This window comes from Cupressus sempervirens, chromosome 5, assembly GCF_028749045.1.
Source record: "Cupressus sempervirens isolate cs-2001-9-10 chromosome 5, ASM2874904v1, whole genome shotgun sequence".
NCBI lineage: Eukaryota > Viridiplantae > Streptophyta > Pinopsida > Cupressales > Cupressaceae > Cupressus > Cupressus sempervirens.
Genome location: NC_143122.1, coordinates 540,740,148 through 540,753,341, shown reverse-complemented (window position 1 = coordinate 540,753,341; position 13,194 = coordinate 540,740,148).

The window sequence follows — 13,194 nt, the reverse complement described above, 5'->3', positions numbered from 1 at the left end:
AAATATAGAGAATTTTGAAGATTGAAAGCTTTAGTATGACAAAATAAACTGATCATACTACAACAACAATTATCTATGTCCGTATTAGCTACACAAATAATTATGGATACAGAGTATACTACTAATGAAGGATTATTTATAAAAATGACTCAAAATGTCTTTTTTTTTTTCTATTTTAATTTGGCATGAATCTAATCATATTTTTGCATTCTTTTATCACACAAGTTATATGAGATATTGAAGATATTTCGTGCTATATTGAATGATGGTTAACATAAATTAACTTTTAAGATTTACATTTTATATATTTTTCTATTAGATATAGTTACGAATAACATCATATGATCAATGTATCAAAGACTGTCAATTTTTTTATTACAAGTAATTCGCCACGACATCATCAAAAAGATGGTATTAATTTTTTTGATTTTAGGATCATTCTAAATGTATTACATTGTATGTAAAATAAAGTAACTATTTTCTAAAGGCAGAGACCTCTTGTATTTATATTAGGAATGAGCCAAGAAGAGACACGTCCCTTCATGAGATATGTCTATTCATTATTTTGTAATTAATTTAATGACAACTATATATATTTGTGTGTGTGTGTGTGTGTGTGTGTAGTAATAGTGTTTCATAGGTTTATCACCAAAAATAATAACACTTCCTCTTAGTTAGGGAGAATAAACACATAAATTTGATATTACCTTAGTGTAATATCAAGGATGACATGTTAAGAATATCTTTGATCAGAAGATACCATTAGATATCACGTCATGATATCAATAGTGGCCTCACAGTATCAAGTTGCATGATATTCAAGGACTCCGAGCAATGGCCTTAGAATTTCAAGTTGTATGATATTCACCAAATGTCTGAGTAATAGTCTTTTAAAGTCATATTGTAAGATATTTACCAAGCATTCAAACTAATGACCTTTTGAACACCAAGTACTCAGAGTAATGGCCTCCTGAACATCAAGTTGCATGACATTCACCAGTGCTATGAGTAATGGCCTTTTGAACATCAAGTTGCATGACATTCACCAAGTACTCAAAAAAATGTTCATAAGGTATACACATAGATAGTCTTATTGATACTTACCATAGGAACATTCATGGTATGTTTACGAAGCTTAATCCTTCATACAAGATATAATCTATCACAATCCGCTTAGACATCATAAGATATCCACCATAATAGAAGATTAAGTTATTGTAAGATCATCACCTTTCAATAACTTCTATAAATACAAGTGATAATAATAATTTGGAAGTTGCCACTTCCTCATGATGAACATGGGAGGTGGGCCCATTAAAATCATGGAGTCACACACATGGATTTTCAAACTCCCTCTAAATATAAATCTTCATTTTCCTGCAAGAATATCCCCAGAGAGAAAGGAATGGATGAAGACAAATAGTTTTTATAGTACATTAAGTACAAAAATTATAAATAAAGTTAGTTCTAAAGATATAATAATAAGAAAATACTTATCTCTTGTAGTTGAAGTATGATGCTAGAATGATGAATCCCCTTAGGATTTGGGACTAATTTTCTCTTAAGCTCAAGTGTAAGAGAGTTGCTCCTCTTGAAGACTCTACTTTACTTACTAAATTTTGAAACTATAAATAGACCTACTTGATATATTTTCATCTTTTGTCAAATGATTGTAAAGTTTTCAAAATTTAATCTCCCTATACTTTTATAAGCTCTTTATAACCTTCCCTTCAATTTTGATTTAATCCACTCTTGTGTAGTCCTCTCTATATCTATTCAACAAGTTTAACATGTCATAATAAATTATGTTTTACCAGTTACATTCATGTGTTTACCCTTTTAGTTGGGTGGTGTTGGGTACCATACTCCCCACCCCTTAACCCCTCCTAAATGTTAGGGCAGTTAGTCAATTTAGTCCCTTACCTTATTCCCAAGGTAATCCCTAAGTGTGATTTTAATCATTAGATTTAATTGCTGATGATGATGGAAGCACATCATATTTTCCCCTACAATCATTAATGCCAACTGGGCATAATCCACAACTGTGTATTATCCTGGGTTCAATGTATCTTGTTAGATCTTTCGCTTTCATGTATTGTAACTAAACCTGTTATTTATGTTGGCCTATCTCTCTTCCTTATTTGATAGCAAATTGTCATAATCTTCAACTTGCATGATATATAGAATATATATCATGCTCTTTAACTTGACCAAAGTCTTCTTTAATGAAATTTCTAAGTATGCATAATAAATTTGCAGATCTTTATAGTAAATGTTAATCATATTGATTTAGAGATAAGTGCTCAATACCAATCTTGCATTACAACATGCAAATTGTTTGCTATCCGATCTTACAATAAAGTTGCATCCATTGCTTTGTCTAATGGCAACATAATTAAATTTAATGCATGATATTTTGCTTTGTATAGCCATCCTTAACTTGTATCTTACTCCAATATCTTGTGTATCTTTTGACATTGACTGTTATTTCTAGTACTTACCATTTGTTGGAGAATGTATGCAAGTATTTAATCAGATCTCATTATTTAACAATATTGGAGATCTCTATTTGGTTCACGATTTTTTTGGCAATGCTTCCTTTGTTATCAGTGTCTTTCTCAAATCACCCTTCTCAACATCATTTCAAGTTTGGTTTATATCTTTGTGATGCTTAGTGACAATACTTTGCAAAACCTCTTTAGAGGTTAAATCAATCTTGAATTGATATAAAATCGACAACCTATTTTCTCTCCCATGATTAACTTGTCTCTAATCATATTTGAATTACTTGTACTACATTTGCAATGTGGAGAAGCTCTTTTCAAAGTCTTACATTTGCAACTTGACCTTGATACTATGTTGATTTTAAAATCAATGCAAATTTATTAACATTGCTTGTAAAGTATGTGTTTTCCAAAGGCAACAATTTCTTGTATTTATATTGAGAATGACTCAAGAAGTGACATGTCTATTATTATGTAATCAATATAATGACAATATATGTGTGTGCGTGCGCACACGCGTTTGTGTATATAGATATGTATATATGTGTGTATATAGATATGTATATATTTATATATATCTATTTATAACTATACATATATATCTATATATATGTATATATAATGACAATTACACACACATATATGTATGTATATATGTATATGTATATACATATACATATATGTATATGTATATACATATACATATATGTATGTATATATGTATATGTATATATATACATACACATACATTTATATATACATATATACATGCATATATACATATATATTTACACACACACACACACACACACACACACACACACACACACACACACACACACACACACACACACACACACACACACACACACACATATCCATGATCCTATAGTATTATTGCTTCGCTTTGCATGATCAATATCAATTATTACGGAGGGTGGACTTTGGTGTCCCACAAGCCCTATTTTAGAGCATTAAGGTCCTTCTAATCTAGTATCACTTTGGTGCATCCATTTGTAATGTCCCCTTTTTAGCATTCGTAGCATGATGTTGTCGTTAGCCTATTTCCCCACAGTCCCGTAGGCTAACCAGGACATTAAAGGGGCTTAGAGGCCATTTGGCCTAGATAGTTTCAGTTGCAGGTCTTTTTGAGTGGTTTTGAGGAAACTTTGGGCATACTTACTATTTATAGTAAGTCATCTTGGATATGGTCGAACATCTAGTGGCAGTGGTATGTCGATGGTAATTGTTTAAAATCAGCAAGAAGACTTGTTTATCATTGATAAGATTTGTTATGCATTGATAAAGCTATTTTATAAAGTTAAATTTAAATATTTAACTTTATTAATGCATAGACTATAGTTTGTGGGAAATATTTAGATTAAAAGAGTCCCCTTTATTTTATAACACATTGGAGACATAAGTTACATAAAGGGAGTGATGTTTTATCCCACATTGAGAAAACGAAGGATTGAGCTCTTGTGAGAACACTATAAAAGAAAGGGAAGAGCTTCTTTTTAGTATGCTTGGAAATATCAAAGAAATTGGGGAATTTTTTGGAGATTATATCTCAATAGTTTGAAGGACGAAATCCCTTCAAGCTGAAAATCTTGACGCCATTGAAAGATATGGTCTTGAGATTCAACATAGTAGCAATCTAAAAAAGCAGATACGAAAAAGCAGAACCGAAAAAGAAGGCTGAAAAAGCGGGTATGAAAAAGCAGTTCGAAAAAGCGAAATCGAAAAAGCAAGCTGAAAAAGAAGTTCGAAAAAAGCGGAACCAAAAAAGTAGGCTGAAAGAGTAGTCCGAAAAAGCAGCTAAAAAAAAAAGCAACTCAGAAGGGGCAGCATTGAAGAAGATTATTACAACCATCTACAACCAGGTTCCTTTATTAGTATTGTTTTTTAGGGTGTTATAAGTTTCAGCTGTAAGTGTGCATTATACTAGCATTATCATTTGTAATCCATGTAAATGCCAAAAGTCTTGGCCATATTTCATGAGCAATGTATTAGAAATTTCATTGCAAATTAAGAAGATAATAGTTGCTGGTGTCATTTAAGCAATTTAATATCATTATTTATTAGCTAGTTAGTTTGCACACCAACTGTTTGTAAAAATGCCAGTTGGCTGTAGGTGTACATTTCTCATGCTTAGATCATATATATGCACAAAATATTGTCAAAATTAGTAGCACACTCATGTTTGGCCATTGTGTAGTCCATTTGGAGTCTTCTAGCACAAGTTTTTCATTGATGCAAATTGGAAAAGAGTCATTTAAAGCCAGCTGAAATACTATATCAGTCATACGTCCCTTGCATGTGAATTGTTTGATGAAATTCCTTGAGCTTTCATCAACATTTTTTTGAGGGCAAATTTGAGGAGGGTTATTACAGTGGTATCAGAGCTTACTTGCAAAATGTTTGACGAAATGTCAAACAATTGGAGTATAAAGATTTTTGGTATTTGAAGAAGTTATAACCTATTGGGGTTATTACACCGTTAGGGTTGATTCCCTTTTTCCCCTTGATTGTCTTCCTCATAGATATTGTTATCCTACAAGACCCGTTTTAAAGCATTAAGCTCCTTTTAATCTAGCATGTGTTTTTATGCGATAAAGAAGTGGGAAAACCTTATATCTGAGTTATCCCCTTTTTGTGTTAAGATCAAAAACCTTCTTTTTAGAATTCCTAGCATAATAGAGTCCCACATCATAATATGAAGAAATGCAAGTTTGTAGTTAAACTTGGTAAGCCTTCTCCTTTTACCTTGAAAAACTTCCTTATTCCTCTTTAACCACAAAATCCAAATGGCCTCACCAAAAACAACAAACCAAAAATAGCTAATTCTATCATCAAGATACTCTACAAAACCAAAAAGAACCTCAATCCATGATAGACTTGGGGAAGAATTCTAGTCTAATGGGTAGCCAAGAAACAATGACCAAATCTTTTTAGCAAAGCAACAATCAAAGAATAGATGGCTCACAAACTTAGTAATAGAACAAGTAGAGTAAGAGATGGGGTCAAGGCCCGATAAAGACAAGACATTTCCAAGTGCAATTTGTTTAAGTAGGATCAACCAACGCAAAAAAAACTTTCTCAGAGATTTTTATCCTACAAGACCTTCTTTAAAGCATTAAGCTCCTTCTAATCTTGTATCACTTTGGCACATCCCTCTATTTTGGTTCCCTATGTTTTTCCTTGATGTCTTTCTCAAATATATTGTTACCCTCCAAGATACATTTTAGAGCATTAAGCTCATTCTGATCTAGTATGTCTTAATACACGTTGAAGAAGTGAGCAAACCTCAAATCTGACTTATAGGTAAGCAACACCCCTTATTGTGCTAAGATCATAAACCTTTTTTTTGGAAAATTCCAAACACAATAGAGACCTGCATCATAGTAAAGAAATGTGAGTTTATGGTTAAATTTAGCAAGCCTTCTCCTTTACCTTTAAAAACTTCCTCGTTCCACTTCAAACACAAAAACTAAAGGGCCTAAAAAATAATAGACCATAAATAGTTAAGTCTATCATCAAGACACTCTATAAAACCAAGAAGCACCTCAATCCATGATGGGTATGGGGAAGAATTCTACACTAATGGTTTGCCAAGAAATAATGACCAAACCTTTTTAGCAAAGCAATGATCAAAGAATAGATGACTCAATCTTAGCAAGAGAACAAATAGAGCAAGAGATTGAGTCAAGGGCCAATGAAGACAAAAAGTTTTGAATAGTAATTTTTAAAGTAGGATCAACTAATGCAAATAGATCCTTCTAAGTTCATAGGTTTTTTTTTACAATGGAATTAGGGCAAATATCCATTTAGAGTCATGTTGATTAATGTCCTAGGCAAACCACACTAGTGACTTCAATTCATCTCTGAGAATATGATATATCTATCTAACACTTATGTTATTGAAGGGGTTCCATATTTCCATTATAACTATTCCATGAACTACTTAGTAGTGAGCATTTTCCTAAGGAAAAAGGATCATGCAACCTTGCAAATTAGAGCACAAGTATTCTTCTAAGAGAGGGATATCATTAGTTTGAACATAACTCCTCCTATGAACCAAGCTGATTGGTCACCATAATATACCCAAGGATTTCCATGCTTTTGTAGAACAACATTGGGTTAGAGAAAGGGGTTTCTTGTTAAGTAGCACACCCACCAAATTCATGTATCCTCCACTAAATAGGTGGGAGAGTATCCAATAGCCTCTCTTTGAGAAAACTAACTCCTAACTTTTTTCTAGGCCTTCCATATGGAAGAAAAGATAGGAGATCCAAAAACTTTAACACCAAAATCTCCCATTGTCATATCACAAAATCCAATTCCATTCTAGCACACCCCTCTCTTAGGTTTGGACAAGAAAATATTGTTTCTAATTAGAACCTTCCATGGCTCATCACCATGCATATTATTATAAACCCATTGATATACTAGAGAATCCCCATGAGCCTTCAAGTCTCTAAGCCCCTACCCTTCCATATTTTTGGGGACACAACACAAATCCAAGAATACATTATGCCACCTCTTTTTTTTCTTGTGACCATCAAATCACAAAAACTCTCAAAGGATTCTTTCTAGTTTGTTAACTTGGTAATTAAAAAAACTCATGTAGATTTGATATAGATAGCATGAGATGATAAAACCTTTTGAATAACTTGAACCTGTATGCCTAAAATGTGAGCACACTTCTATGAGTCATTATATTCAAGATTTCTCAAAAATGAGGTCTTGAATGGCGACTCATAGCTCCCTATTCATGGAGTGTAGGGGTTTGTAATGGAGGCCCTCAATCTGACCTAGTTTGTGCCCATACAAGTACACCATGAAACAAGAGATTCAATGATCTAATATGCATGCAAATGGAAAAAAAAAAAAAAACTAATCTAAATGATAACAATGCAAAACAATGCAAGAAATGAAATCTAATCTATGAAAAGAAATAACAATGCGGATCTAATCTATGAAAGCAAGATCTAATCTATCAATGCAAGATCTAAGCTAACATGAAAATCAAAGTATGGATCATGATGATGGAAGCCATGCATGCAAGAGAGAATGAGACAACATGATAGAAGTTCTCCACAAAAGCTTTAATATTCAAAACTCCTTCTTCAAAAATCACTCTCCAAACCTGCAACATAACAATAGCTTCATAATGGGTGTCTCCAAAATGAGGAGAGGACTTTTCCTTATAAAGAAGATTGGACGATCTAGATTGAGAGGAAAAAGATTTAATCAAGGGTGGAGAAATAACGATCCATGTGAACTAAAGATCCACCAATGAGAAAAGTGGAGTGGTTGAGAAGAAAGTGGAGAAAGGATGAAGATAAGTCCCATATTAAGTGTACATAAAAGATTTATTTAATTTTTTATTTGTTTTAACTCCTTTTTCATCAAAAAGAGATTTAAGTGGGATATTTTATTTGATTAACAGGGAGCAAGTTCTTTTAATTAAATAGGAAATATTTAATTGAATTAAAAGAGGGGTTTTTCTCTTAATTAATTAAATGTAGATGAATTATTTAATTAAAAGAGAGGTTTTCTTTTAATTAAATGGAGACTTATTTTATTTAATTAAAAGAGAGCAAGTTCTTTTAATTAAATAGGAAATATTTAATTAAATTAAAAGAGAGGTTTTTTCTCTTAATTAATTAAATGTGGATGAACTATTTAATTAAAAGAGAGGTTTTCTTTTAATTAAACGGGGACTTATTTTAATTAATTAAAAGAGAGCAAGTTCTTTTAATTAAATAAGACTTAGGATAAAATGATCAACCTTAGAAATAAAACAAATTGAATTTGATCAAGGAAATTGATTTGAATTGATTTAATAAAATATTACACACCATTGATTTAGGAAATTTGATAAATTGATAAATTGAATAATGAGGGCCCATAGTCTAGGCGACCATTTTAGGGTGCATACAAAACCCTGCCTACTAGTCTTAACAAATGCATTCTATTTCAAGTTCTTCTTCTCTACCTTTAATGAAATCCCCAAATCCTGTTGATCATGGTAGGATCAACCCAACCCAACTTTTTAAAGGTCATCCACATTGGAGAATACTTTGAACAAATGATCACCATTAATTTATGGGGGGATATATTAGCACCTAATGACATGCACAAAAGATCTACAATGTTGTCAAAGTTCCATCCTTCAAGTTCAATGAATATACAATGTCATCTGCAAACTATACATTCACCAAACTCTCCTAATTAGGGATACTTATTCCTTTAATTGGAGGACCCAACTCCATGCATCTTAGAGTATAAAAAGGGCATCTTGTGCAATAACAAATAGGGAGAGTGCAATAGAACAACCTTGTTGAATTGACCTCCTTTTCAATTGAATAGGATTAGAGAGCTTAGCATTCACATCAATTACAATAGTTGAATCCTTAACAAGAATCTCAATCCATTTACATAAGTATAGAGGAAACCCAAATGCCTTTAGCAACCCAATCACAAATGGTCATTCAATCCCATTACATGCCTTCTCAAAGTCCAAGAAAATCATAGTTGCATTTTTCCCATCTTCCTTATCCTAATACATTGCTTCCTAGCTTGTAACTAAATTCTCAATTCTGTATATCTCTTTAATGAAGCCTATCTGAGTTACTAAAATTATCTTCCCTAAAAGGCCAAAATTTTGGTTTGTAGATAACTCAACAATGATCTTATAAGATAGGTTAAGTAATGTTATTGGTCTCCAATTTTTAACTTATATTTTGTCTCCACCTATAGGGAGTAGTTTGATCACTCCTTTTTAAACATGCTTCCCTAAAGTTCTTTTGGAAAAAACCTCATTAGCTAAATTAGCTCCATTGTGAGACACTCTATGTTGGTTTTATACAATTTTGGTGATAAATCGACCTAATGATCACCTCAATTTCTACCACTAAGACCTCCTTAGAAAAAAATATAGCATATTCCTTAGAAAATTTATTTGGGATCAATTTTAAACACTGCCATAGTTTATCATTATTGTCCTCTTTTACTCTGATGCAAACAATTTTGAGTAATATTAAAAAAATGCTAGATTGATATCCTCAAAGTCTTCAAAAATGTTATTGTTGAGATTAATATCCTATGCCATTTCTCATTTATGTTTTTGTATAATAATGCTGAATAAATAATTAGTACCTTTATCCCTTCTTTCAACCAATTCACCTTTTCCCTGATGCTTTGTCCCTAAATCTATAGTTTTTAAACTTCCTAAGTTTTTCTTTGGTTTAAATGAATTCATCTTCTAACCAACTGCGTACCCTTCTTCTGTAAGGAGTTCCTCAAAATTATTTAGTATCACTTGAAGAACACCCCCCAACTTGTTTCTATTCTTTGCATTCTTTTCTCTAATAAATTGGAACATTTCCCCCCATAGAGCTATGTGTCTCCCATTTTAATTCCCACAAATCCCACCCCTCTATTATAGAAATTAGTGTTGTTTTTCCCGAAGATTGTTGAAAATGTAATAGCATTGTCATTGTTAAGTATGTATTTTCCAAATGCATCAAAGACTTACATTTATATTGAGAATAGACATCGAATAGACATGTCCCATGAAATTATTATGTTTATAAAATTATTTAATCATATCTATATTATTATATTAATTTCTCTCATATATATATATATATATCCGAAAAAAGTCATCAAACATCAACACTCCCTCTTAGCTAGGAAGGATAAACAAAAGACAAATATTATGCCATTGGTAATGTTAGAAATGACAAATTTAATGGATATCTCATTTGATATCTTTGAAGTTTTCCACCATTTGATATTGAATGCGATATCACAAGTATTGGTCTTCTAGAATATCAACACATGATATTCACCAAATAAAGGGGTTTGATATCACATATGATATCAAACATTTTGGTCTCCCAGAATATCAATGGTATTCACCAAGTACTCAAAAGGTTTTGATATCACATCTAATATTTAGAGTATTGGCCTCCCAGAATATCAATGATATTCACCAAGTACTCAAGAATGTTTTAATATCACATTTGATATCAAGAGTATTGACCTCCCAGAATATCAATAATATTCACCAATTACTCAAAAAAAGTTTTTATATCACATCTAATATCAAAATTATTGGCCTCCCAGAATATCAATGAAATTCACCAAGTACTCTTTGAGTAATGACCTCCCAAAATGTTGAGATGCAAGACATTCACCATATACTCAATTTGTTTGATCTCACAATACAAGTTATTGTAAGATCATCACCTTACAATAGCTTTTGCAAATACAAGTGAAATCATTTGGAAGTCATCACTTCCTCATGTACACAAGGGGGTAAGCCCATTAGATTCATAGTCACACATATGGACTTTCAAACTCACTCTGAATATCAATAATTTGATCTCTTCATCCTTTGAAAAAAGTGTCAAACTCCCTCTTTTTTTGATATTAATCTCTCTTTTCCTACAATAACATTCTTGGAGGAAAAGATCAAGACACATATCTCTTATAGTAACGAAAATCATATTTAATAATTACTTTCAATAATAGTATTATTGTATTTTAACTATAGAAAAATTTAAAAATTTGATTTTAAATAATCATCTATAAATGATCTAAATAATTAAATCATGTTTATTTTTAATCCTCTTTTATTAGAGCCTTAACATTATTAATTATCCAATTGATCCTTATATTTTATAGGGAGAACATATATATGAATTGAATAAACTCGTATATATATCCTAATCATGCCCATAAATAATCTTACAAGATTTTTAAAATATTTTTATATATAAGAACTTACCATTTATACTTAGTGGTGTTGGCTCCTACACTTTTGACCTTTCCTTTATAAATGAGGTCTTTCTAGTATTTATGCCCAAACCATATGTGCTTACTTTACAATTAGAATGCAAATATATATATATATTTGCCATCTTATAATCATGCTTCTATTTAAATATATATGAGACATATTCTATTCGGTGTTGGCTAATCCCCAAACAAAATGCACCAAAGACAAAAACAAAGTCAAACATGATTCTTTTTGAAAACACAATGAAATTTTTTCAAAATTTTTGTTGTTTTGGATAACAAAATATACAATCACGAAGATCAAATGTTGAAAATTTCAATTTTTTAAAACTTATGTTTTCACTTTTTTGAAATTTAAGCAATGAATTTATAGAGAAGATAACGGCATCCATTCCATTCTACAATATCTATTATTTACGTCAGATCTTAAGTTGACTTCTTTTATTTTCTCATTTTCTTGTGATTCTATTTGATAACAAGTTCCAATAACTTTGTTCATTCTATCCTTTGTTATTGTGTCTCGAGGTAGTGACGACTTCCTTTCTCCCATTTATTAGTATGACCATGTGGACATTTCACAATCTTACTTGTGTGGACGTTTGCCAAAATAGTCAATCTTCAACATGTTTGCTGCCACATATCGCTGAAGATGTTGAGGATGCTATTTGGGCGATGCTTCCTTTGTTATCAATGTTTTTCTCAAATCACCCTTCTCAACATCATTTCAAGTTTGGTTTATATCATTGTGATGCTTAGTGATAATACTTTGCAAAACCTCTTTAGAGGTTAAATCAATCTTGAATTGAAATAAAATTGACAACCTATTTTCTCTCCCATGATTAACTTGTCTCTAATCATATTTGAATTACTTGCACTACATTTGCAATGTGGAGAAGTTCTTTTCAAAGTCTTACATTTGCAACTTGACCTTGATGCCATGTTGATTTTAAAATCAATGCAAATTTATTAACATTGCTTGTAAAGTATGTGTTTTTCAAAGGCATCAATTTCTTGTATTTATATTGAGAATGACCCAAGAAGTGACATGTCACTTCATGGGACATGTCTATTATTATGTAATAAATATAATGACAATATGTGTGCGTGTGCGCACGTGCGCGTATATACATATGTATATATGTGTATATATACATATATATATATATGTGTGTATATACACATATGTATATATACATATATGTACATATGTATACACACACATATATATACATATGTATATATTCATATATATCTATATATAACTATACATATATATCTATATATATGTATATATAATGACAATTACACACACATATATGTATGTATATATGTATATGTATATGTGTATATGTATACACATATACACATATGTATATATATACATACATATACATTTATATATACATATATACATGTATATATACATATATATTTACACACACAGAAACAGACACACAGACACGCAAACACACATATATCCATGATCCTATAGTATTATTGCTTCGCTTTGCATGATCAATATCAATTATTACAGAGGGTGGACTTTGGTGTCCCACAAGCCCTATTTTAGAGCACTAAGGTCCTTCTAATCTAGTATCACTTTGGTGCATCCGTTAGTGTTGATTTCGTTTTTCCTCTTGATTGTCTTCCTCATAGATATCGTTATCCTACAAGACCCATTTTAAAGAATTAAGCTCCTTTTAATCTAGCACGTGTTTTTATGCAATAAAGAAGTGGGAAAACCTTATATTTGAGTTATCCCCTTTTTGTGTTAAGATCACAAACGTTCTTTTTAGAATTCCTAGCATAATAGAGTCCCACATCATAATATGAAGAAATGAAAGTTTGTAGTTAAATTTGGTAAGCCTTCTCCTTTTAC